Source organism: Lissotriton helveticus, chromosome 7 (genome assembly GCF_964261635.1).
Source record: "Lissotriton helveticus chromosome 7, aLisHel1.1, whole genome shotgun sequence".
NCBI lineage: Eukaryota > Metazoa > Chordata > Amphibia > Caudata > Salamandridae > Lissotriton > Lissotriton helveticus.
In genome coordinates, this window is record NC_136068.1 from 1,894,302,005 (window position 1) to 1,894,308,381 (window position 6,377).

A 6,377-nucleotide genomic window follows, 5' to 3' on the forward strand; every position below is an offset into this window, starting at 1 on the left:
GTGTACTTTTTACTGCAGTATTGAATAGGACTCGATGATTGGGATATTGGAAGCACAAGCCGTGTCTGTTTCACGTACACTTTCTCCAACAGAATAACTTTTCTCCAGGAGTGAAACAGCTTTGTGTCCACAGGTGTTTGGAGCAGAGACTCTTGTTGGATATTCATAATGCTACATTGTCTCATGTTCTCAAGAAACACATATTGCTGCAGCAGTGACACCTTGTGGACAGAGTATGACATTGGCAGGAAACAGACAGAAACTGATGCAGCAGTAAACCTCAGGGTCACATTGTTGAAGCACTGCCAGTAAGTGACTTGTATCAGGATGGCATTTTCTAAGGACCTGAGGATAACAGCAGACATAACCCTTGCTAATCACAGTACAGGTTTGGCTGAGGTTATACAGGGTACAATCACACATTGGAACTCAGCTACATCCAGTGGTTCATCAGAGAACAGTACTGGTTCCCTGCTTCGAGGGGGCGGTGTATACAACCAGCCCCCAAATCAAATATGGCATTATTGGAGATTCTGAAATTATAGCTTGTCTGTACTCTATATTTTAGTGGATTTTAATAAGAGTTGGGTTAGAGGAAAATAGATTCTGTCTAAGGCTGACCTCTGCGGGGGAGCATGAAATCTTTAAAGGAAAGGGTCATTTGCAGATATCACAATTTTGAGCAAAATGCAATCACAATCACCCAAAGAGTAGCAAATCAATGTTCACATGTGGCTACTAAGGAGAAAATGTGTGGCTCCCACTGGGATCAACGTATAGGTAGGGTCCAGGAGTTCTCTGCAGACCCTGCTATGTAAGGGGTCCCAGGGGTCCTTGTTTCGGAGGGGTCCCCTCACCTTCAAAAGCCATTGCATGCCTTGCAATGGCCTGGACTAAAAAATAGGTAAATGCTCGGACAGTCACTATGCTTTCCAGAGCAGGCCACCTGCATCATAGGGGACTGGGTCTACCCTTCAGTGAGATCCCATTGAGCCCAACATTAATGAATATTTGTGCAATCTAGGAAACGACGGCCCCTTATCAAATTTTTCAGGGGGGCTCCATCATTTTGTGTTACGCCACTGGCAGAGATTGCAGATCAATGCTGATTTCTGTTCCAGACTCACATCGGTATGTTCCAGTTTCGATATAAGTTTTATTGGCCCGGGTGATTTTCAGCTCCACCGGCACTGAGATTGTGACCTCCTTGCGCATGAAATTCACAATCACGTTTGTGCGTGGCGGAGCCTTCACCGGCAAGCTCAACTCTGACTTCTTCCTCGTGGTGAATGACTGAGACTCTCCTTTCTTCACTGTGAAGGTGTTGGACACCTCTGTCTCTATATTGACTATTCCTTTCAAAGTAAAGGAGACTCCAGCCTTTATTGTGGTCTCATTGCTGAATTCAAAGCTGTGGGAGGCGTATTTTTCAAACTCTTTAGTAGAAGTGGCCGTGAGCTGCTGCTCAATATCTGAGCTGTTCTTGTATGAATACTGGTCTCTCTGAATGTTTCTTTCACTCTCTACCTTTTTCTTGTCCCACAGAATTGTGGCTGTCACAGAGCATTGCCCGGGGCGCAGAGGATACACATATGAGACTCGGTCATTGAAACCGATATTGGAGTAATTTGGCAAATATTCACCAGCCCTGCCTACAATGCTCTTTCCACGTTTATTTATATGCTCGGACAGAAGCCATGCCCCACTCTCGACTATGTGGGAGCTTATCTTTTCATTCATGCCCCCAAACACCAGATTGGACTCCTGAGTCAGCACCAATGCCTTACCCCCTGCATTGATTTTCTCATAGACTGTGATCTTGGGATTGCTCAAGTCATCAGTGATCAGCTTCAGAGAAGATATACGTTTACGCAGGTCAAGTATGGAATCCGATGAGTGTTCTCCCTCCTCTAAGGCTATGCACCATCCGCGAAAGTGGGGGTGCTCGTACAGGACCCAGGGCTGCCCCACGATCTTCACAGAGGAGATGCAGTCATTGAAGCATTCATTTGTCAGCTCTCGAACATCTGCTGTAAAAGTCTTATTGAGTCCAGTGAAATTAGGCCCTTGATAGACAGTGATTGAGTCCATGGTCATCCGTTGTGGAGGTTTCGATCTGATCCCTTATTTGACGCTGTAACAAAACAAAAGCCAATCAGTGGACGTAAAGCAGGGTTCCCTGCAGATGTGCAGCACTGTTATTCTCTTCTCTAAAGACATCTTTTATCACTATGAAGGATACATTCTGCTGTGTGTTTTGGAAAATGGTTTTCAAGAATAAGAGCTTAATTTCCCAATATTCGGGGGGCATCACAGACAGAGGAGTTTACATCTGTATTTCTTCAGGGTTCATTAACAGCGAAGATGAGAAGAAGCCAGAAGGAACAGTGGGAGGAAGTCACTGGATGAACCAGACAAGTTTTGCTTTTTCATTCTAGCAACAAAGATGCTGCCACCTACTCATACATGATCACAGTAGGTCTCAATAGCAGTTTCGCATGCAGTAAATGTAATCTTGCAAATTAAATCAGAATTAGTTCAAATAAACATAACATGTCTACATTTTCTCATCTGTCACTCAGCACAGAAGTAAATGTGAAGTGACGCTGGAGCACCAATATAGTAAATTGTGTAAGTTAATAAAACTGAACTGAGATGTTGCATTTTTAAAGTGCGGTAACTCAACCTCAAGTTGGCAAAGTGGAATACAACAGCAATGTAAAGAAAACAGTCAGCAGATCAAAGGCACATTTTGAATAGAATCTAGTCTAAGCTAGGAATAAACCTGATTCGAGCATGTTAGCCAGATGCCACCTGGTTCAATCTGACCAAAGTTATTCTTTCAAAACTGGAGTGTGCCAAACATCATTGGCACCCAATTTTCCCATAAAATGTGTAGGGTCACTTGTGACTGGTGCAGTACTTACCATCCTTCTGACCACACCTATGTTTTCTGCTCAGGAGACCAGTGACATGGGGTTGTTGCAATGTGTACTCATTTAGTTAAGTATCTTGTTCCTAGCAGAGTGCTCATCTAGAGCTGGAGGTCTAACCTAAGTTGTTAACTTACAAGAGAGACTACCATTCTCTCTACTGGGCAATGAAAAACATATAGCTGATGACACCTGGTTGATTTCCTTGTGTTTTGGCTTAATCCCTGTAACTCTAGTGTGGAGGATGCACATTGGTTCTGCTAGGGGTCTGTGAACCCTGTCATTATGAAAATATCTCACTTACCTCAAAGTGTTACATGTATATGTTCAGCATCAATGTGTGAGATTTGGTGTATTGGATGCCACAAACCAGTGTTACCAGTGTTACAGGGATTCTGCTCAGACACAGAACTGAGCGATACAAAAAGGGGATGATGGACGTAGCATTTAAGCAAATCAAACACTCACCCCCAGTCAACTGATCTGGGTTTAATCCATCACCATTCTTTAGCTCACTCAGCCACCCCAGTTTAGACAAGGCCATATGCAAATCAGTCTGACCCTGTCCCTCATGAGAACAGTCCGGCCCGAACTGCCAAGCCATGTCTTCCCTGGACCGGAAACAAGCATCCTGGGACTGGTTTCGGATTCATAATCCTCATCAGCCAGGCTATCTTGAATCCAGCGGCCAAGTGAGCAAGGGACTCACGTCTGAGCATACCCTGCCAACTTAGGGCGAACTGTTGAACTGTATTTTAAAATAACCCACATAACTCCATTTTGTGTTGCCATGCTCTCGGCAACCTGATGAAGAATTGCTTTCCACGTCCCTGTTGAAACTTGCCCAACCCTCCCTGCTCCTTGTGGTTGAGCCGCTTCCGAGAAGCTGCCTGTTTGCCTCACCCCTCCAGTTGTGCCAGAGACTCAGCCTCATCCTGTCCATTGTTGGTAACTCAACCTGTCACGAGCAGCTGCCCTGTGACCACACCAACTGATAGAGGAAGCACGAGGCTGTGCACTGTGACCACACCAACTGATAGAGGAAGCACGAGGCTGTGCACTGTGACCACACCAAATAATAGAGGAAGCACAAGGCTGTGCCCCATGACCACACCAGTTGGGCAAGGAAGCACAGGGCTGTGGACATTGTGCAATCAGAGAACAGATGTCCCCTGACCACGATTGCACCACAAGACTGACGAAGAACTTGTCAGAATAAGGAACTTATCAAAATGTGGAACTGTGTATTGTACAAATGGGCGCGGCTAGCGCTATAAACAAGTGTAAGCTGTGGAGTAAAACAGCAGTCTCCGTAGAATTGTCTTTGTACCATTCTGGGACCTCTGTCCTTAGCTCGAGCTATTAAATAACTTACTTCCCTCCACGGATGGTTGTCCTGGTCTCTTTGGTAATGTATGATTTGAGCAAGAAGAACCCGTAGATTTTAAGGTGTCCCCTTCACCACTGGCTTTGACTCTCCTAGTAGGGGGGTCTCCAAAAAGCTGGTTCTACAATCTGACGCCTCAACGTGGGGCGTCTTCGGAGGTCATCATCAAGCCTGGTGGTCGTGAGGGGTCCGTGATCCAATTCCAAGAGATGCGCGCCACTACATTGGCTGAAAATTGTCTTTGTGGGCCCGAGGTCTCCGATTGCATGATTCCTCCTTCCTATGGGCTACCTGACTGCGGCCTCGACTGACGCCCCAGTTCCGTTTCCTAGTCTTTGATGATCGAGACCTTTGTGACACTTGCCGTGTGATGGAACATTAACGGTCAGGTAAGAGTGGGAGTGGCCCACTTCTTTGGAAAATTGTATTTTGGTTTTGGTATTTGATTCGACTTTTGCAAAAGCCGAAGCCAAGGGGTAAGCACAGTTATAGGCTGTAAATATTCGATTGCACCCTTTGACGTTTGGATCCAGGATACACATCTAGAGATGCCTGGACTTAGTAAATTCCGGAAATGGTATTGTTGTTGTTGTACACGGCACTCCACATTGGAGGAATCTTGCCATATTCCTCCTCTGGGGACCCTAATCATGAAGTCTATGCTAAACATGGTGTTGGCCTGATTATGTTTTCTTCACTTTGGCCAAGGGCAGCTGGAATTAAGGAGCAGAGGGGGCGTTGCCCTACCTGCATCGGGGAAAGGGAGAGAAGGATAAACACCATTGAGCAGCTTTGAAAGAAGTGCTGCTCACTTTTTGGTGCTCCCCCAAGAAACGATTTAAAATATATTTTGGTGTGCAAAGTCTTCCTGCAGGATGCACATGTGCTAGCTAGGCGGCGCTTGGCCGGGCGAGGACTATTCCTCCCCCTCGAGGCAAAAGTGAGTAGGCGGGTACATCAGCTTTGTGGGAGTGTCTGCATAAAGCTGCAGTGTATGGATTTACAATGGGGCGCTTATGAAATGGCCCAGGGTGCGGTCAGTAAATCTGCATTCACAATAATGGGAATGGGCAATGCTGGCGTACAGTGCAGGGGCTGGTAACAATTGCTGGCACTCCTTTAGAAGTTTCGCCTTCGTAAATTAATAAGCTTCCTAATTGGGTAAGGTAAGCTTGAGGGCGTGGTAAATGCATGAGCTTGGCAGCATGTATTTCCGGGACACTATACGAATCAAGTTGTTGGAAAAAGAAAGGCACCTGCGGCTGTGAAATTAAACGAGGGCACACCAGGTTCGTTTTTCTAGTAACAGAGACCTGAATAGGGGCTCGGGGGCTACCATTAATTGTGCCATTAATTGTGACAAATGTGCTGAGTCTTTCCTTCGGGCCATAGTGATGTACACCTTCAGTTTGATTCTTTAAATAAAAGTGTAAAAGCGTGTCTTTTAAAAATAAGATTGTTGTGTTATGCGAATTATGCTCATTACAGGTTGTCCCCTTTGGCTGTCTTAGTTGCAAATCCCTCGTACAGTAACAGATGCCAGCTCTTCCTTTCGCTACCTGAAGCCGTTGTCCCGGTTGGTTCTGTTATTTCCAGTCGCCCCCCAGGAAGCGTAGTGGGACAGTTAATACGAGCCTCTGCGCGGCCTTAGCGCCATCAGAACAGCAAAGCAGCTGCGATGCAGAGAAAACTGATACAATAGTCCTATTTCAGCCCTAGGATATTTGGGGTAAGGGCAACTTTCCCCAAAAATAGTCCAGGAAGCGATATTTATGTTATAAAATCTGTCCTGTAATAAGCATTGGAGGAAAGGAGAAAAAAATCAACACATACTAGATAACCGGAGTGAAAATTAATTTGGCACCGAAGGTCCTTTAGGGAACTGCTGCCCGAGCTAGCAGCGGACACCAACATACTATCTGTTAGCGCTGAAGTCTATTGGACCTGGTGAAAGATGTCCAGCTCAGTGATACTCATTTTATCTGCACTGAGAAAATGCGTGACCTTTCTCGGAATGCTAACCTGCGACATGTAGTTTGCACTTTGCAGCCAAATGC

At 45.7% G+C, this 6,377-nt stretch overlaps 1 pseudogene; it reads right to left on the reverse strand.

The window, feature by feature from the left end:
- Positions 1-1,074: 1,074 nt before the first annotated feature.
- Positions 1,075-2,091, reverse strand: LOC144767828 (epidermal differentiation-specific protein pseudogene; annotated as a pseudogene).
- Between the last annotated feature and the right edge of the window lie 4,286 nt (positions 2,092-6,377).